This window comes from Sciurus vulgaris, assembly GCF_902686455.1.
Source record: "Sciurus vulgaris genome assembly, chromosome: 4".
NCBI classification, from domain to species: domain Eukaryota; kingdom Metazoa; phylum Chordata; class Mammalia; order Rodentia; family Sciuridae; genus Sciurus; species Sciurus vulgaris.
Genome location: NC_136464.1, coordinates 184,435,034 through 184,456,739, shown reverse-complemented (window position 1 = coordinate 184,456,739; position 21,706 = coordinate 184,435,034). Strand labels below are relative to the sequence as shown.

General features: G+C 44.6%; 1 long non-coding RNA gene across 1 annotated transcript in view; it reads right to left on the bottom strand.

Moving 5' to 3' along the window:
- The window catches only part of LOC306659996, a 46,108-nt gene extending 24,799 nt beyond the window's left edge, over window positions 1–21,309 (bottom strand). Inside the window, exon 1 of the long non-coding RNA XR_013763521.1 lies at window positions 21,155–21,309. This is a non-coding gene — a long non-coding RNA (uncharacterized lncRNA). The remainder of the gene's footprint in view (window positions 1–21,154) is intronic.
- Between the last annotated feature and the right edge of the window lie 397 nt (window positions 21,310–21,706).

Below are 21,706 nucleotides of genomic sequence, written 5' to 3'. Positions count from 1 at the left end.
TCAACAGGGAAAAGAGTCCATTAAATGCAGGGTGTTGAGAATTAAGACTTATATATGGAGAAAAGGCAGATCTAATTTTCACTCATGCCATTTTACTATAAAAAAATCATTAAATAAATAAATAATAAAGCCATAATAAAGTAAAAGAAAACAAGCAATTCTTCTCTCCAGTAGCAGGAATTTCTAAGTATAAAAATGTATTAAATAAATGAAGATGTCTTTACTGCGCAGCAATTTTAAGTTTCTGCAGGCCAAGAGACATAATTAACAAAATTATAGTTCACCTAATAATTTATAAATATTTATAACAAATATGTCACAAAAAGGTCATCACTTATAATAACCAAAGTTCACATATGTCTGTGAGCAGAACACTACCAACCCAAGAAGAGAGTCAGCAATCTGTAGGAACAGATTTATAAAAGAAAAATCCACGTGGTTAGTCAAGGAATCACTTCATCCCCATTAGTAATCAAAACAGAGATGAACACTGGGGCCTCATTTTTCCATATCATAAAGTACAAATATTGAACAATATTAATACTGAGATGGAGAAGGTGGAGAGACAGGTGTCCTCACAGGCTGAGGGATGGCATTTCTGGGAAGCACTCGGTGATATGCACATAAACGTAAAGAGCCAACTCCTTTGGGCCAGGACTTCTCTGTGCGAGAATCTATCCTCCAGGGACAGGCGAGCAAAGGAAAGGCATGTTTAACACACTCATCAAAACAGCTTTATCACCGCCAGGAAAATGAGAAAAAAGGCCCTCACAATAAGAAAACGGGCTATGACCGCTGGCTGTGTGATGGAGTAAGACACAGCTCCTAGGCGACGCCACACGTGCAGCAAGGCCAAAAGGACCAGCAGCATGTCACCACACTTCCTGAGTCAGCTTGAGGGCGTCCACTGGGCAGAGAGATCTGTCCATCACACTCTGGGCAGCAGCAGCTGCCCCGGGGATGCAGGTATCGATGCAGATGGTCATCGCCTGGAGAGTCTGTGCTTCGAACTGCGAACCTGAACTCCAAGGCTGGGGAAAGACCGGGAGTGTGTTCGGGACCCTAGATAATTCCAGGGAGGTGGCAAGACTGGCGATGGCACCGGTGGACCTTGGTCCAGCTGCCCTGACAAGGAGACCTCCCGCTTCCCAGGAAGGGACAGGTGTTTTGGGCTCATCGAGTTGAGTCAGGGAGGCAGGGGAGAGGGGCACACAGGCAGAGAGAGACACGACAGATGCTAGCCGACAGAAGAAAGCCCCTTGGAGACTGGACGGCAAACACATGTATGTGCAGATGTCACACACACACGGGACCACGCACAGCAAGAGGCTGGACATTCTTTGGCACAGGAGAGAATATGAAGCCAAATGAAGAGTAGCCTGTGATCCTATCTTTAACTTCCTGTTGTGCTGAGCTAGGGAAATGTTATAGGTACCCAGAAGAGAAAGAGAAAATGTAAGAATAATGTTACCTAACTCGCTGTGAGATTAAAGGGAGGGGAATAGTGGGAAACTAGGACAAGTGAGTTTCTTTGCTGCTGCCCTTGGCTTTGACCAGGGTGTTTTCCTGACTCTGTTATGTAACCTGAAGGTTTTAAGGTAAAAAGCAAGCAGGATCTGTGCCAACCTCACAGGTTCTCAAAGATGTACTCAGAGTGACCCAGCTGTGTAACAATTCCATGCATATTACCCTGGTCACTCACAGGGTGGACCCTCATTATGACACTGATGTCATGGGGGGGTCACCAAGTGTTGGTGGACATGATCTGCCTCACCATGAAGACACTGGCAGAGGAGCTCAGGGGGTGCTCCTATGCAGGGCATGGCTTCCTGTGGCTGTCCTGGCCAACCAGAATAGGTGGTTCTCTGCCATCTGGTTCCAGGGCCTCATGCGGCTAAAATATGCAACCGAGTGAGGACAGAGTTTTATCTTTCCATTTCGTAAAATATAATTTATATTTCAAATAATATTCCTCTCAAATAAAACTTACTAAGGAAGTAAGTCATCCTTTGACAGTTTAATATTTTTGTAAAAAATCAGGTAACTGGGAACGATATTTTATTTAATATTGCTATCTATTGGTCTGACATAGTACTACCATCAAATGCCATTTAAAGAATATATATACATATGCATATATGTAGAGTTATATTTTTTTTTCTAAGTATAAAAACAAGGAACTAAACTATTAAAAACTTTTCCAGATTGAATTGACTATTTGAGAGCCCCTGGTTTTCCCTTCTTGGAAAGCTTACAGGCTGTATATTCTGTGAAATATCTGCTATAAAATATATATAAGGTCTAAGATAAAAATTCTAAGCTCATAACGAGCATGGAAGAGAGTAAGGAAAACCATAGGGACAAAACCAGAGGCAGGGAGGCAGCTGCGGGCAAGGGGTGCAGTGGAGGTGGCTCGCTGATGGCACCCGAGGACAGCCTTGCACCCGGAGCTCAGGTTTTTCACTGGGGGTGACATCCACAAAGGCAGAGGGAGATGCCACGGGCTCTGGGAAGTAGAGTCTGACTGGACTTTCTCAGTTGGTTAGAGGGAGAGAAGGTCCTTAAATACCAAGGCACAAGGACCGAATGTCAGGTAACAGGGAAGCCCAGGTGCACAGGACACCAAGCGGATGCTGGGACTGCCGATGCAGAGTCCTCGGCACAGGCTGCACAGAGGAACCCTGGTTAAGGAACGGCTGGGTCGAGTTCGTTCCAGAAGTGTAAAGTTCACCCAATATTTGAAAGTCAATAAATAAAGTTCACCACACTTCTAAATTAAACTAGAAAAGCCCGAGATTATCTCAGCAGGTGCTGAAAGATGCTCGATAGACCTTTTATATCCACTCAGGTTAAGGCCATTAGCTTACGGGGATGGAGGAGAGCTTTTATCCTTTCTTTCCTTTTTCAGTGGGTTTGGGGGTGGTCTGTGTTGCCCAGACTGGACTCTTGATCCTCTTGCCTTGGCTTCTACAGGTTGCACCACCACACTCAGCTTGGAGGAAAATGTCTTAAACTGAAAAATAATAATAATTTTTTTTGAAACTGTGAAATCCTAGGAGCAAACATTGTACCAAATGGCAGATTTAAAGCATTTGCTTTCAACAGGCCTGAAGACACGGACACGGTGCCGTTGAACCTCCAATCTGTGGCTCCAGCCATGCCTTCAGGTGTGAAAGGCAAAGGGGCAAGAATTTGTAAGGAAGGTACGAGAACAACATTACTTGTTTATTTTCTACAAGGAAATCCCCTCCCTACATTTTCAAATTATTAGACTGTTGAACAAATTTGGGGAATATAAGATAAATTTAAAACTCAATTTCATTTCCATACCAAGCAACAAAGAAAATATAATTTTATGCAGCTACTATTTATTGAGTAACAAAATATGCAATGTGCAAGAAATAAATCTAAGAAAATATGTTTAAGACCTCAATGGGGAAAATTTGAAACTACACAGACCTGTAAAGTCCCCTATGTAGATTGGGAGATGAGCCGTGTGTGTGGGTAGGAGAACTCAGTTAACTTGAAGATGTTCAGTCTTTTAATTTATGTAAATCTTAATAAGGTGGTTCATTAAATCCTAACAAGCTGATTCTAAAATGAATAAGGAAAAGGTGGCCAGTATCCAAGATGCTCAAGAAGAGCAGGTGAAGGCAGGGTCTGCAGCCAGGGAGAGTGGCTTTAGAAATGCAGCCGCTAAGATGGCGTCATGTTGCTCTAGGAATAAGCAAACAAAGCACAAGAGGAAAAGAACAGAGGACCAGCAACTGCCCATGGATTCCAGGAGACTCAGGCATCATCTCAGGCCAGTGAGAGAGCCGCAGACTAAGCACGTGCTTCAGAAATGAGGGGAAAGTGACTGCAGCCAGTTATGCGGCACATGAACACATGAGACTGGTGAATAAAAGCCAAACCCACAAAGGAAAGACAGGGTTAAACACTTGAGAGTTTGGGGTAGGAAAAAAAACTTGAACAAAATGAACAAAACATAAAATCCCAAAGGAAAGCTGACACATTTGACTTGAATGAAATTCGGAATGGCTGCTCATGACAACGTTAGGAGAATGGGGAGAAAAAAAACAAAACACTGGTCTAAAGCATTAGTACTCGGGGTGTTTGTAGATTCTGCCTCTAAATCAATGGGAAAATGTAGGAGTCAATGCTGTTGGTGGAATTTTCAACTCGTTCACTTACTTAAGAAAGTAATTCTTAAATATGCATTAAAATTGAAGGTGGGACGAAAACCGGCAATTTTACTCCTTTGTCCAAAACAGCCTGCATGAGAATACATAAATGTGCATGAGGAGTGATGGCTAAGAGGAACTTTTACTGTTAAAATGCATGAAATTATTAAATATACTTAAAAATGCTATTATTAGATATACTTAAAAATACTGTTAGAATTAAAATTTAAAAATAAACAACCATGCATGATTTATACTTCAACTAGCAGATATGAAAGACAGTTACGTATTTATTACAATTGAATGAACTCAGCTACGTACATTAATATAGATGCTGCTCAAAAGCCCAATGCGGACTAGAGACAGAACACAGTGATTGGCAGGGGCTGGAGGCAGAAATCAGGATGAGACTCCTGGGCACAAGGATTTGGGAGGGTTTTTTGAGTGATGAAAATGATTACGGGGAGAGGGAACCATTGGGGAATGAAGGAGAGGTGGACAGTAAAGGAGGGTCAGTAGAATGAGGCTTCTTGGGCAGAGATTTCTTCGTTAGTGGAGTGGGGTCCTTGGACTGGGGGAGAACCCTCCTTTGAATTGTAAAAAGGAGCCCCTCGTCATATCCAGATTGATATAACCTTAGCCCAAAAAGTAAACCATTATTCCAGTTTATAGTTGGTGAGCGCCCTAGGGTGGTGAAATTAATTTGAATTGGGTTACAGTGATAGTTGGAACAAGCCCCATATCGTGGGTCTGCAGAAAGACGTACTGCAGCGACCCGGTTAACTTTTATTAGCCCTGTATGGGAAACCCATGATACTGTTCCTGTGTGTTCGCATCCCCAGCTTTTGCAAAAGAAATCTTGGGCTCCCCCGCACTTTTGTAGGACATTATTGGATCGGCGACCTCTGGAGCACACATAAAAGGGAGTATTCAATAGGGCGTTCCGTTTCATCAAATGGGAGCACCCCGGTGTTCGGGGACTTCCTGTTAGAGGGAGGGTACATCCTCTTTTCCCGCCACATTCGGGGCATCCCTCATTATCTACCCAGTCACCCACATCCCAGACGCCCCTTGCTAGATCACATAAGTCAAACTGGAGAGTGGGGAACCAGGTATATGGGGTGGTGACCTTAGAGGTGGAGTTGACGAGAGAACCTGTCTGTGAGTTGATGATCATCCAGGTGATCTGGCGAGGGATATGGGCGTCCATGGGGTTGGTTGGAGGTTTGGCGCCCACTTGAAGGAGGAGGAGTGGGAGAAGTGAAAGGAGAAAGATCATTATGAGTAGGAGGAGGCAGTTTGTTCAGTAGTTCACTTTGGGTGACTAGAAGGCGGTCCAGTTGGTGTTGCGAGAAGCTTGCAGAGCTGTGTATCAGGCTGTGGTCACTATAAACAGGACCAGGCCAGGAGAAGGGCGATGAAGCAGCCCAGGACAATCAATTGGTAGCGGTTCATTGTTGAGATCTGTAAGAGATAGAACAGAAAAGATCTTCTCAAGGGAGATTAGCCCTTGAAGACTGGAATAAGAATTGTTTGATGGTTGTGTACGAGACTTTGGCCGTGTTCTTCCTTTTTTACGTTTGCATGTGGTTTTCAAAGAGTGGATCTTGTTTATCCATCACTTGCATTTTTTCTCCTTGTTGGTCAGCAAGTGGGAGGTTTTCTCCCTGCAGATAAAATTTTATATTTCTTGCAGGAACCCATATTGGAGACAGGGCCTCTTGAGGGAACACGCATACATAACCTCGTCCCATAACTAGAAAATCATCAGGAGCTTGCCATAATCCTGCCATAGGGTCCTTCCATCTAACTTTGGCCAACGATTTGGGGGTAGGGTCACCCCAGTGAATTTTGAACCTTGATTCTGTATGTCCTTTTTGTATGTCTAGTATGTTGAAGGTGAATGAGGCCATCAGAAGCCTCAAGTGTGGGGTGTCTCCCCCCTTTTGCTTGTCTAAAGCTGCCTTAAGGTTTTGGTGATTTCTTTCCACTATGGCTTGTCCTTGAGGATTGTAGGGAATACCTGTGGTGTGTTGTATGTCCCATAGGCTTAAAAACTCCTTAAAGGAAGAACTAGTAAAGCATGGGCCATTATCGGTTTTGATTGATTTTGGGAGGCCCAGAGTGGCAAAACACTGCAAAAGATGAGACCGAGCATGTTTTGTTTTTTCTCCGGTGTGGGCAGTTGCCCAACAGGCCTGTGAGTAGGTGTCAATTGATACAAATACATATTTAAGCTTCCCAAAAGAGGGGTAATGAGTAACATCGGTCTGCCAAATGACATTAGGTTTGAGTCCTCTAGGGTTTACCCCTGGTCCTTGGAGTGGGGAAACCTTTAGATATGGCTGGCAAGACTTACATGTGTGTACTATTCTCTTGAGGTCAGACATTGGGACGGTGGGGAATCGATTATGCAGTCCCCTCCAGTTAACATGGGTAAGCTCATGAAGGTTGGAGGCCTCTAGAATAGTAAGTACGTAGAGTCGGGAGACCATTTTGTCAACGGAAGCGTTGCCGTGAGCAAAGAAGCCGGGGAGAAGGGAATGGCTTCTAACATGTTGCAGGTAAATTTGGGCGCCTCGTCCTTCCAAAAGCGTTTGAACTTGGATCATTAATGGTGTTGTGGAGTTATTGTCCCATTTAATAAAGGCTCCTACAAGGTAAGGTAAAAGATTGACAATATATAAACTGTCAGTAATAAGACTGAAATCCTCAGGATGAGCTTGGAGTGCTAATGTACAGCAAATAACTCTTTATATTGGGCGGAACCTGATATCTCTTGAAAGCCCTTATTAAGTAAGGCTTGGTTGGATGCTTGATATGTTATGAAAGCTGCCCCGCTTTTTCCTCCGTCTGTGAAGACGTATGGGGCATTGGGTATGGGGTTGGGGGCCCACAAAGCAGGGAAACTCCATTCTAATTTTTGGAAGGGGCCTATCCATTTGGATGGCCCATAGTGACAACTGATGGTGCCCAGGAAACCCTCGAGGGCCAACGCCATTCGGCTATTGTGGGTAGAGATCCAGTTAATGTCTTGTAATTTGTACGGGATGATGATGGATTGAGGTCCCCCCGCCCCATAATGCCTGAGAGAATTAGTTCTCCCTTTTTGGATTAAATCAGCAATTTGTTCTGTTAGGGGATAGACCCGGGGTGCTCCTCCCAACGAAAGGTGGAGCCACTCCAAGATATTGCCCTGTTGAGTAAGGGCGCCCCAAACATGGGTATCTTTTATGATAATCCATAAGGCAAGGGGCTTTGTGGGGTCAAACCGAGTTACACATGCTTGCTGGAGGTACTGATTGAACTCGGTTAAGATTTCTAGGTGAGAAGGTGTAAGTTGAAAGACATCTGAGGGCTTCTTCCCCTTTAGGAGCCAGAAGAGAGGGGCCAGTTTGGCAGTGGGAATGGGGACCCAGGGTCTTAACCAATTTATTTCACCTAACAATTTTTGCAAATCAGGGAGAGAGAGAGTGGAGGGAACCTTTAGAGATGGCTTTAATGGAGAAACTTGTGACAAGGTTAATTGGGCCCCAAGTACTTTAAAGGGGGTAACCTTTTGAATTTTGTCAGGGGATAGGGTGAGACCTGCATCTAGCAGGAGGCGAGAAGCTCTATTAAATAAGCCTTCCAATCGAAGGGGGTCTGTATGACCTAGGATGATATCATCCATATAGATGTATAAGAGGGAGGAAGCTTGGTTCCGAAGGGGGGCTAACACCTGATGAACATAATTCTGACAGAAGGTAGGACTGTTGGCCATTCCTTGGGGTAGAACCATCCATTCAAACCTTTGATCGGGCTGGGAAAAATTAACACTAGGGATGGAGAAAGCGAACTTTTCTCTGTCCCGGGGGTGGAGGGGGATGGAAAAGAAACAAGCTTTTAGGTCTATGACTATTAAATAATAATGGGAGGGTATTCCAGGTACCCACGGGAGTCCCCGCAAGGGGACTCCAAATAACTTCGTTTTGGCGTTAACCGCCCTTAGGTCTTGACTCATTCTCCATTTCCCTGAAGCCTTCTTTACGGCAAATATGGGGGTATTCCAAGGACTATTAGTAGGTTGAATTTTTTGCTCCTTTAATAATTGTTCCACAATCTCTTATAAAGCTAAGAGTTTGTCTTGGGAAAGTGGCCACTGCTCCACCCAGACAGGGTCCTCATCAGTCCAACTAATGGGAGGGGTCTCGGGGGCAGTGGCCCTTAGCATTGGGGGTACGCCCTGGGTATTTTTGGTGGTTCCCCCCTATAGTTTCTGAAGGTAAAAAAAATCACTCTCCTCCAAGGAGTCTGGCAGCCTATTCATTTCCTCATCCTCTAGAATATCCTCATACAAAGCTTTGTTGTAATGACTGCGTCCATTTGACCTAATAGGTCCTGCCCCAATAAATTGTTTAAAAGTCCTTCCACTATTAGGGGTTGGATTGTGCCTTTCTCCCCGTCGGCATCCTTCCAGCGAAGGCAGGAAACTGTCTCCTCTGAATTAGTTAGTCCTCCTACTCCCATGACTTTGGGACCAGGCTTAAGGGGCCAATCATGGGGAATTTCCTCCTTCCTTAAAACCGTTCTGTCAGCTCCGGTATCCACTGAACAGTGGAATCGCTTTCCATTGATATAAATGGTCATCTTGGGCCTTAAACCCTCGACTAGGGGAATGGTCCAGGCCATTTGTGGATGTTTGGTAGATATCTGCCAGGCACCTCCTTGGGGTAACGGGGCTGGAGGGCGCCCCCTTAGGAGTTTAAAGGCCGAGGATCAAGTGGCTTCCCCATATTATCAGTCTTAGAGTGGCCTTCCCTTTGCCAATGGAAACCCTTTTTGCATTGGGGGCAAGGAGTCTTAGGCAGGGTTTTAGGTGGTGCCCTTCTTGAATCTATTCCTTGATGACTCTTCCTAGGGCAGTCCCGCCGAAAATGTCCGGGCTCCCCGCAAGCAAAGCACTTTAGGCCTTGATTAGAATGAGGGGTAAGGGCTTGGACTAGGACTTTAGAAAGGTTTTGTTTGGGCTTGGAGGGCCGAAGTTAAAGCCTGGGTTTGGAGATTGGCCTGGTGGCGGGGGGACCCAGTATCCCTGGTAGCTATAATCCACCGGCTCATAGAGGAGTCTTTAAGGCCGGCGCAATGTTGTCTACGCTCGGGGGTCATTCCTTCCCATACTACTAATTTTGCGAACTGCTCTCTAAGGGGTCCCCCCGGAAGTTTTCTGCTTAGGGACTTCTCAACCCGATCGATAAAGTCGGCTAACTCCTCGTTAGCCTTTTGTTGCATACCACCGACTGGGGACTCGGTAGGTCCCTGTTCTGTTTCCAAGCGGCTAGGCCAATTGCCCTGACTTGATCCTGGTAGGGGGCAGGGAGGGCAGCCTGCTGAGCTCCGGTGGAATATCTGTCACCTGTCCTGGAGAGCATACCATAAGTAAGGGGAATGGCAGCATTGGCGGCCTAGTTTCTTTCTGCTTGAACTCTGCATCCTTCTTTAAAAAGGGCTGTCCATTTTATAAAGGCGGAGCTGGACAGGGACGCTCTGGCCAGGTCAACCCAGTCTCGTGCAGTACAGGCCTGGTGTATGAGCCCCTGTAAGATGGTTTCCACCCAAGGGGAGTTGGGGCCATCTTCCTGAACTGCTTTCCTTAGTTCTTTTAAGTCCCTGGGCTCCCAGGGGGACCAAGGGTCGGGGCGATTTCCTCCAGGGTTCAAGTGACAGGATAAGCCCGAAGAACCTGCTGACATGGGCCTGCTCATAAGGGGTGCTGTTTGCCCGAGGATTCAAGGGGTACAAGGGTGCGGTCAGTTGGGAGGCTTCAAGGAGGTGCAGCCATCCTGTGAAAACTCTGGGGAGGGGAGATAACGGGGTAGAGTTTGAGGCTGTGGGGGCCTCCCCTGGCCATCGATAACAACCTGGGTGTTGTTTTGATAAGGACAGGTAAAGCGTGGAAATCTGCCTGTTCTTCCACCTGGGGCGGAGCCAAGGGTGGACGGCCGGGGACCCCGAATACGCAGGAGGGGGTCCTTCCCAGTATCTGTTGGCCTGTTGGGGAGGTGTTGGGCTCAGGAGGCACAAGGTGATATCTAGGGGACAGCCAGAAGGTCCCTTCTGTTTTCTTTTTGTGATGTCCTTAGGAGGGGGCTCTAGAGCCCAAGGATTTTGGTCCTCCCCGGATGAAAAGGTCATCTTAAGGGCACTTGCCATGGGGTAGAACCCTAAAGGAGGGACACCCCCTGATGTTTTTCCCTCTTAGTAGCTAGCTCCTCTACCCTTTTCCAGGTGTCCTTAGAGAGGAGGTTAGAAGCGGGGACCCAAGGGGCTAACTCTAAGACAGCGGCCCATACCTGATCCGCGGCCTGATCACTAACTTCTAGTCCCCTGCTCTTCAACATTAGTCGGGGAGCTTTGGGGGCAGGGTCATGGTTACTGTTGGCATTACCCATGATGGGATGGCTCCCCTGTGAAGAACCTGATTTTTACACCCTGAGACTTCGTGGGGGAACCTACTAGCCTCTCTGAGGGAGTAGATGGAGCCTGGAGGTCCGCTGCGACTCTTTAAAAGAACCTAAGCGGGCTGCGTTCCTCCCCCTTCCAGGGAAGCAGGGAGAGTGCCGGACGATCACCGTCACGCCCCCTTTCTATTCCCAGGCGGAGTGGCTCTTCATCGGAGTTGGAGGGGAATACTTACAGGGGCCCCACGTTGGGCGCCATTTGTGGAGCCGCAGAGTAGGTCCGAACTTCGGGCGTGCAAGTGAGGAAGCGGTGCGGTCAGAACATACAACCGCTGACGGGAGACTTGTCAAGCAGGATCGCGTTTATTAAAGAAAGGGGCACAGAATATATAGAGGAAAACCACAAAGGTACACCATGCCTTAAAGGTCACCCAATGAGCGAGAGACAAGCCGTTCTTTCCCATACAAGGGAGCATTGATCCTAGCCCTCCCAAGAATGAGGAAGTTGCTTAGCTTTCTTTCTGTGCCTTAAGTTTCCCTTTTACTCCCCGGCGCCATTTTTGGGATTATTCTAATAGGCTCTTTCCCCATAAACGATCAATTCATGATGCATGCATATATGGAAATATCACATTAAACTGTACAATAAAAAGGAAAAAGAAGAAAACAGTTCCAGATTTAGACAGTTCACAATGCCATGAATGCACTAAAAAATACTGAATTGCATATTTTTATGTTGTGTGGGTTATATCCCAATTAAACACACCAAGAATGTTGAGCAAAAGAAGCAAGTTGCAGAAGAACACAATACTTACGGTGATGTTTCTATTATGCTTAAATAACAGTACAATGCATCCATATTTGGTAAAACCACAAAGCAGCCGATGAAAAATAAACAAAATTTAAGACAGTGAGAAAGCTGGCCAAAGAACTTAAAATACTGGTGATGTTCTCTTTATTAAGCTTTTCAACTGAAAATGTTTTCCACTTTGCCAGGTCAGATATTGTTTAAATGTTCAAAGGAAACCTCTGCTTGGGTATAAATTTTCTAAATTGAGGATCCCTCCCAGTCGAACATGAGTTTGGGAAGCAAGTATGACGGTATGGGCAGAGAATTCATTTCTACTATATGGAAAGTGACTTCAAAATAAGAAAAAGATTGTTTCCGTTGCAATACAAGCTCTCAATCCACAGACAAAAGGTCACTGAGAATAGCTGCACTTTACTCAAGTGACCAAGAGTAGCTGGTACCCCAGGCCCAGCCCCATCCTCCAAATAACCCCACAGATACTCTCTAGCTCCAAAGATTACACACTTCATCCTTGTAGTGGTAAAACTAGGAATTGGTAGAAATAAATTCTAGATTACTATAATGGCATGTCAGAAACAGACTTGAGACTTTATAGTTTGTTTGTCTTCCCTGCAAAGGCATACTCGTTTCTCTGAAAAAGCCTCAGCCATCTTTGACTTTCCTTATTTCCTCACCAGCAATGATTTAAAAAAAAAACAACCACTGCTCTTCTGAAGCTAAGTAGAGAGATGTTTATTAAATACCCACTTGCCCATCCTACGCAGTCACAGACATTTTTCCAGATTACACAGAACGGCTCGCGAAGGACCTCCGGGTCCCCGGGAGACAGCAGCAGTGACTCCCAGAAGCAGGAGGCTCCACCTGCAGCCTGCGGCTCAGTTGCCTCTTTCCTCTGTCAGGTTCCCAGATGCCCTTCTTTCCAGACCACTCCATGGCATGTACCACATGTCCATGAGGAGACAAGCCCCCAGGACCCTGGGAGGCAGCACTTCACCCCTCGAGTGGACAGGCTCCACCAGATCCTCGACGTATGGCTCCCAGAAGATGAGACAGGGCACAAAATGAAACAGCAAACGCTCTCTGGCTGTGTGTGACGCGCCGGCAGGAGACCCCAAGGACCTTGACACACACGTTTCTGTGCACTTTTCAATAATCTCAACCCCCTACCAAAAAAAAAAAAAAAAAAAAAAAATCCACACTTGAAAGAAAATACTACAGAAATACAATCCCAAAAAAGCCTACCAATTCTGTCACAGAGAGCATCTGCTATGTGGCAGGTCCTTTGAAGAGGGAATCACAAACTTGCTATTCCAAACAAGAGCTCAAGGGACAGATCTGGACCCAGCAATATGCTGTGGGTACCCTTGCAAAGAGATCTTGTCACAACGCAGAGTGATTGCTAGGAGTTAAAACAAGGATACAGGCACTTGGGTTTTGGCCGTTTTGATGGTGCCATCCAATTACCTTGCACAGGTGAGGCTTCTGTCTACACCACCTGCAGTTTTGGTTGGGAACCCACTTCCCAACAGTCTGCAAACATCCTGTGGAGTTTGACTTCTTGTTGTGTGCCAGTCTGCTAGGTGAAATATCTGACCCGCTGTAGTGGCAATCTTCATTGTCGCATTACGCTACAGCATAGGCAGCTTTCTACACATACTTTGGCGACTAGGAACTTTGTGTTCAGATTGCCCATTTCTGGTCTCTTTGTTATCTTACAGCTCTTAAGACATGAGATGAACAATCAGTACTTCACCCATGATATTGGCAGCGATGTCTTTTCCCAGGTTTTAACTTTCTTTTTACTGTTTTTTCCTTACAGAGTTTAATTCTATTCTAGAAAGTCAAATTTACAATTTTCTTCTTCTTTTCCTAAGTTTTGGGGGCTCGTATTTTAATATTTAATTCTCTGATTCACCTGGGACGTAAGTAAAAGATGACAGGGATCCAACTTCTATGTGGATGTATTTTCTGGTTATGTCGCCCTCATCTGTCTTGCCCCTCACTGCCATGAGATGTCAACTTCAAAGTACACTACCTTGATGTGGCTATTTGCAAATAGGGTCTCCACCTCCCATTAGTCCGAGTGCTTCCTGGGGATACTGTTGGGGTCTGGGATCTCATTCCGTTTTCCTCAGAAGAGAAAGAGCCTGGTACCCATAATCAAATGCTAGCACAGGATGCACGGCACTGGGGTCAGAGAATCATGGACAGCAAGCAGCAAGGCTTTCCTCATTCCTGGAGCAATGTGGAGAGGCCACACCCACAGGCAGGAGGGGCAGGTGTCTCAATTGACACCTGGCTTGGGGAGCCCACCTCTTCTGTAGCAGGAAGTAAGCAAGGCTGCTCTGCTGTGGGGAGAACACACCCTCCGGTGGGTTTCTGCAAGCACAACTCCTAGAACTGGCTCTGCTAGAATCATGCATGGTGGACTTAACACAGAGGAGGTGGCGACCAGAGGGAGGACCATGTCTCCTGCAGACACAGGTACAGGTTTGCATTTTGTTGTCCTCAGGACCAGACAGTGTCTAGCACAAAGCAGAAGCTTGAGATACATGGATGAACTTGACAGAATTCAATATGCCACTGGGTTGATATGACATCACCAGATAATGTAACCAGGAAGCAGTCTTCAGCACCGCCGTGCACTGGCGGACGCCTCCTGCTCTCTGGACCCAGGCATCACTTTTGAAAACGCAACCTTAAAATGAACTAAATAGAATCACCAGTGCTTGGCTGAACTCATTCCCATGGCATGCCGTTTATGGACTATTTACTCTCTTCCTTATCTTGAAATGTTTGGCCGATAACTTGGAAGGCGAGGACAGGGTTAAAGTACCATGAATTGCTTCTAAATGGACATCCCTTATCTGTGAAGTGGGCACCATGCTCCTTGTGCACTATTATGTTGGAAACTGTGATCACCATCCCCAAAACAAATCTGAATGCACAAAAAAGGGTTTTCCGCTCCTAAGAAAGCAGTGGGAGAAAGAAAAAAGAAACAGAGACAAGCAGCGAGCCACCCTGTGATCACACCTGAGAAACGTGTGGAAATGAAGGACACAGGTGTGGAAAACCACTCACACCGTGAAGCCAATACCGAGAGCTCAGCCCCTGGGCAGCTTCTGTGGAAGCCGCTCGGCATCTCCGCACAGGTGGAAACCTGGGGCCCCTTTGAAGCTGAAGCACTGGAAACAGCTCAAGGCCACTTTCCCATCAACCAGGACTCTCACCTTCAATCAGCAGGTTAAAATAAAAGGTGTGTAAAGAAAGATCCACTTTAAAGTTGCCTCCATTTACCTTCTCCTTGGTCTTATTTATGGTCTTATTTATCCTTTGTCTTTCCTCCTAGTGCAAACATAATTTTCACGAGAAGATAAATCTGTTTAACCAAGGTGGAGTTCAATTCATGTTTTCTTCTTTATCTTTACGTCATCTTTTCCTGGAATTTTCGCAAATATAAAATCTGATGTGGTATTTGATACTTTGTGAAACTGTCCAGCCTCAAAGGTGAAAATCACTCTCCCTACTACCTACCATTAGCAAGAAGAGGCAAACATGGCAAGACTAAGAAGTTAAATAAACATTCGACAGTAAAGAAATGTGCCAGCTAATGGTTATGATCATAGATGACCACTTTTTGTTTTCAAATTATATGATAATATTGTAACAAAAGGTACAAATAAAAAAAGTAATTTGTCAAACATGAAAGGAAAATAGTATGTTATTTAGATAAAAACCAAAGGAGCAAAGACCTATGTTCTTGATAATTCCTAAAGTCTGAAACTTAACAAATATTGAACACATGCTTAGGAATTCAATCTTTGCTGATTTTTATATTTCAAATTGTGAGAGACATAGATGATTACTTGTATATAATTTCTTTTGACATTCACATCATGAGGGATTTGAGCACCCATTGGAAATTGTTTTGGAGATTTTGTGTGAAAGGATTTTAAAATTAGATACAAATTTACCCAAATAAAATTAGGAAAATATCCAGTGTATCTCATCTTCTGTGTTTTGTTTTGCTTGCTAACTGGGGATAATATGAATTTTTACATCTTACTTTTACTACCTAAAAAGGTGTCCTTGCAGTATGAGATATAACTTCAAGATTTTTGAAGTATATGATTCTTTTCCCCTTTCAGCAGGATGCTAAAAAAAAAAAAAAAAAGATAGGTTGGCATCTGAAAATTTAAATAAAGAAGGAGCAAACATCAGAATGCAGGCCGATGCTTACCTTCAAGTCATAATTCTTAGAAAGTGTTTATCTGAACTGAAATCTGCATTCAGCCAAGTCAGCGAAAATGGCAATAAGAAGCATCTGCCTGAATTTCACAAGTTGTTGTTTTATTTACTTTCTTGTGAACCTCACTAATGCGTAGCCCCTTAAGTTACTTTAGTTTAGTTAATATCATTTGTTTTAAACGTTCCAAATAAGGAAAAAGTTGTACCATGTACATGAATAACTAACTGTCCTTTTTATCATTGTGTAGATACGTGGTCTCACAGGTACCTTGGTAAACATTACCCATGCAAGAATCAAGACTTTGGCTCAGTTCCCAGGTGTGTTATGATCATAGTTCATAATACCTGCATTATGGGAGTATGATATTTTTTATCCTAAACTACTAACAATCAGCAGTCACAGCATGAGCACAGTGATAAACTACTCACACTAATTATTACTATTACTGATGTTTTATATATCAGGGTTCTTTTTTTTTTTCCCATTGATAGACAAAGGTACCACATAATTGAAAACAAATTAATCAGGTCTTTGGATCTCCTCACTATCTGAACAAGAGCTCTGGCTAAACATATTCATCACCTTGAATATCTCCATCAATTGCATTGCCCAAACTGAGACCAAAGTAATTCAAGAAGGAAATGCAGTTTGTACATTGGAATTAACAATTAGTCATGAGTATTTGAGTCCAAATAATTTTGTTCAAAATGACAGTCACATTCGACACTTATTGCCATTTGTAATTTATAGTTTTGAGAATATGCTTGTTATTTATCGTTTTTAATATACATTTTCTTTCCCATCCATACTTTTTAAAATTTTGTTTTTCAATATCTTTCAAGATGACTTTGGCTTATTCTAAAAAGAATCTGAGACTTAAAGGTAAATGCATGGGGAAACAAAATAACAACTTAGCTTGCAAGACAAGCAAATCTTGACTGCAATTCATGTTTGATCTAGTAAAAATACCAAAAACAAAACAACAGCAAAAAACAACACCCTACATCTAGATTCTTGTTTTTTAGTTTGACTAGCTTTCTAAAACTATAAATTAAAATTTATATACATTTTCCATTCAACAATTCTTGATCAGTGGATATGAAAACTAGAACATAAAATGTTTTAGAAAATGTAAATAAAATAGCTTGATAGTTATTTCTTCATTTAAAAAAGTACCACATTTATAATGTACCCATTCCTCACCTGTCATCTGATAACTGCTCTTAGTCATTCATTATCAATATTTGTTTTTTCTCACATTGTTTGTATCAACTTCCTCCCCCAATTCACACTAGCCTGTAAGCAACCTTTCATGAGTAACCACCGCGGGGGCTGTGGCAACTCCCTGGAATCTGCCTGGGAAGAGACATTGCCAGTGGGTGGCAGCATGCACAAGAGCGGTCACATTTCCTGTTATCTTTAGGTTGAATTTCAAAACAACTCTAGAATCCAGACTCCCAAGCAAACCTAGGAGCAGCCTGCAAACAAGTGCAGCAAAGCGCAAGATTTCTGAGGAGGAGACAGTTGGAAGAACACAGGAGGTCACCTGGTGGGCAGCAGGAGGCTCCGCCCTGCGGTTACCTCCTGAGCAGTTTCAAACCAGGGTGAGAGCCGGCTCTCAGAATCAACAGTGGGCTGGATGCACACGGGCTGACGGTCCCCTCCTGCAACATTTGTACTCTGCACAAGGTCACTCCCAGCTATCTCCACTGCGCATCCCCCCCCGCCCTCTCCCAGAAAATATAGCTGTGTCATTTCAGAGACATTTTTAATGTCATCTGCTCATGATGTGCAGACTGAGAAGCAGACAATTTTGTTCTGCTCTGCAAGAAAGACGAACCAAAACAAAAACATTTTAACCTGGCAGCTAGAACAGCAATAATACACAGAGCATCCATTTAGTCATGCAAAATTTGAGTGTATATTACAGGAGCCAAGCATCGCATGGAAAAGTGCTGGTCTAAGAAGGAGCGGTTGCATCATTTTTCCTATGCTTAGTAATGTTATACAGCTATTATTATGTAATTTTTTGGCGGTTCTGGAGCTCAAACCCAGGTCTCCCTTGTGCTAGGCAAGCACTCTGCTGCCGAGCCACGCCCCCAGCCCCATATGTCCTGTTTTATTTCAGTCATAGCAAATCTTGTTTAAAAAGTTGTTGTTTTTAATATAGAAGTACATTCTCCAATTCAAACATAATAAAATCTAGAGGTGTGAATAAGAATATTAAGTTCCTAACTGCATTCACTCTTTAATTGAGCACTTATCTTTGACATAATTATATTTTAAATGAAATGCTATGAATATTGAATTAGCTGCACAGATATTTTTCTAAATAGCATCAATTCAATTCATACACTTTTCAGAACAATTATTGTTTTAAAAGTTATAGTGTTTTGCTCTATTATATATGAACATTAAATAAGCATTTTAGAAAATCCCTCCAGAAATAAGTACTTAGGAAAGAAATCATTTAGTTGATATTTTGAATGAGCAGAATAAATATTATAGTGGAAAGTCTTTATAATTTCCAAGTGATAAAATCTATTGACAAATCCTGATTCTTTAAATGTTTGCAATACCATTCATAGATACTAAATGATCCAAACAGCAGTTACATTCTTGCATGTAAATCATTCTGTTGCACACAGAGTTAGCATGTTACAAAATTCTTGTGCAATTTCAGTTGAAACATATTAGCAAATAGGTTTGCACAGAAAAACTAGCTGGGAAAGTGCAATAATGAATCAGATGAGCAAAAGTCTGTGCAAAGTTCATTCATCAGAGAAACAGAAAAAATTTAAATGAGTTCCTGAACCACATTATTTAGTATATTAAAAGAGGACAAAATGTTGCCATTCTTTCTAAGGATTAAATATATCCTCTGACATAAACCTGAGAAATTAAAATCTGTACCTTCAAAGATACATTTTTAATGAGAACTATTCTCAATGGAGCATTCCACTGAACAATCTGCTTAGTCAGATTTTAGATTGAGTTCACCTAGACACACAATAGTTTCAAACATCGGCAGGATAAAGAATTAAACAGAACAAAACCTCAGAAGCAGTGAATTATGATCTACTTTTCTTCTTCTATACATGCCTCTTTTACATGAAACAAAATTAACAAGGCTCACTATTACTATCAGTATTGGTATTTGTATTATGGATTTGTAACATATTTTACATTTTTTAAAAATTAATGTTTTTATGACAAATTATTCCATAAAGGACCTTTACCTTTAGCAGTAAAAGTATCATTATTGCATATGTCTATTCAAAAACAAAATACAAAAACCTATTTGCTAAAAGATGTGGCCATTTTGTTAGCTGTGGAAGGAAAGCAAGCTTCCAGCAAAAGGTCCTGAACTATGAGAAAACCTGCATCCGGGCTTTTCACTGGCATTAGGCCAGGCAAGCAGCACCCAATCCTGCATGTAGAGTTCAGAGGCAAGTGCTATTAGCTGACTGCTGCTGAAGGGTATGGGAGAAAGGTTGGAAGATCGCGAAGTGCAGAAACAAGTTCCAATAAGTAAACAGCTTATTTAGCAATACAAAGCGGGTAAGAAAAAGAGCTGGTAGGTGGAGAAGAATGGGGTATTTCCAATGACATTTTTAAACTGATGCTTCCAAGGGCTGACTGGTAATGAGAACTGAAATTAGACTTCCTACACTTGAACTTGGAGGTTCTAGGACTTCTGAATTACGAATGGTGTGCCATCTGCTGTAGACTTGTCCTAGTCATGATATGAGAGTCACTGACATGGCTAGAATTCTGCACCTTTCCCTCTTTTGCCCCAGCTTGGCAAGAGGCAGCACAGGGGGAGGTGTTACCACCAACTTAGAGTTTCTGACACATTAACCCAAATACTGGAACTTCATGCCAGCACAGCCTTAAGGAAAACAAAGCACAGGTGACACATGCTGACATCTGATGGGAACAGCAAGTTGACGCCCCACATGTAGATGAAAGTCTACTCTTGTATTGAGTCAAAATCGAAAATAAAATAACTGCATAACGCACTTCTCAGAAGAAATTATCACACGAGGTTGACACCAGGAGGCCCATCACCATCACCCACTATATGAGGTCATGGCTTATTCCCATCTCTCATAAAGTGGGATGTAAATCATCACAAAGCCAATAAGATTGGGCCACATTTTCTTCAAGCTCCAAGATAAGAATCTCTTCATGTTTCTTCTCTGAGTAGACAAACTGCTTGGCAATATTTGTCAACATAAAAACAGTGACAAAATTTATAAACAGAAATTCAAAGTATAATGTCCATAAAGACTAAGGGCAGTGCCCCAGCATGCACACACTCTCATACACACAGGTACAGAGGTGCACACACCTAAAATGTCATTCATTTAAATATCATGTTTAAAGCTGTTAAAAAAAATAGATTGACTTTACATGCAACTGAGGCAAATTTTATGATATTCGCTATACTGATTATTCTTCCCAAATGTATCTTACTAGTTAGTAGTCCTAACTATATGCACGTTAAAAATATAAATGTTATGATTTTTCTCAGGATCTCTTAGCGCATAAAGTTAACTAGTCTTTACGTCGCCTTTTATACAAATGTTAACAGATATTTCATCCTTTCAAAAATCACAATCTTAAATTATTTTCCTCAGATTTAAAATCTCATTAAATTCAAAACAAAGACTTTTGTAAATTGTAGAGGCATTCAAAGACATGATTCTGGGAGCTAATATTTTAAAAACAAGATTAGGAGATAAATTATTGTCACAAATTATTTCATGAAGACAACATTTTCTGTCTTTCTGCAACCTGCTCTGCTGTGAACTAGAGGAATCCCCGCCCTCAAGAGTGGCCCTCACTATCACTTAAGAGATGCAATTGTCTGGGTGCTTTTTGTCATCGACTTTCAAAGTCACTAAAGCCACGTAGATACCAACATTCGAAGCAGTTCAAGGGCATCTTCCGCGCGCAGCTGCCGCCTGCGCCACGCTAGCAGGTACGGAGACGCCCACTCCACGCCTGTGCGCGAGGGGGGCGCCCGCCGCGGGGACCGCTCCAGCGCCGCGCTGTCCCGGAGGCCCGCCCTCTTCCCAGCGCTATGGAAACCGCATTTTCCTACGCAGGCACGTCCTCCTCCTTTCTCCTATTACATCCCCAACAGTCGACTTCCACTTCCCGAGAACCTGACAAGTGAATGGCGCTGATGACGCCCCGGAAGGAGCCCACGACCGCGGGGTGCGGGGGAAGGGCGCCCCCGGCGCGCGGCGGGGTTCCGGGGCGCCACGCCCGCGCCCCCCTCCTCCCAGGGAAGGGCGCAGAGCCGCGATCGATCGGGAGCTCGCCAGAGACGACTGTGATGCTCGTAAACAAGCCGGGCCGCGCGCCCGCCACCCCCGCGGGCCGGGCACCCGGCACCGCCCAGCGCAGAGAGGCGCGGGCGGGTTCGCGCGCACCCCGAGCTTGGCGCGGGATCGCTCACCGAAATCGGGGAGAGGGCTACGAAAGGCGGCCAAGTTCATCGCCCCTCATCGCCCGGAAAGGCCGCGAGAGGAGCGAGCGGGGGCCACGAGGGGCTGGAGAAGGGTGCTGCCACCGGCCCCTGCCCCGCCCCTGCCGGCCGTCTCAGCTCCCGACCTCCGCGGCCCCCGCCTCTGCCATTCCCCTCCCCGCGCCCCTCCCCGGCGGAAGCTCGGAGTCCAATTAATTGAGTCAAAGGCGCGAGGGAAGGGCCCTCCCCGCCGCGGCCCGCCCCCGCCCCTCCTCCGCGCCCCTTTTCCCGCCCTGGGTGGCATCTCCTCCGCTGCATCCACAACGAGCCTCTGATTAATGAGGCCCGGCCCGGCCCCGGCCTCCGCGGGAGGGGGAGGGGACGGCGGGAAACGCGGCCCCGGGAGAAAGGGGGGCGGGGCGGGGCGGGGGCGCTCGGCCCGCCCCCCCGGGTCCCCACGCCCATTGGTCCTGCGCGCCGTCCGTCTGGGGGCGCGGCACCAATGCGGGCGGCGGGGCGGGGCGGGCGCGCCGTGTGTGCCTG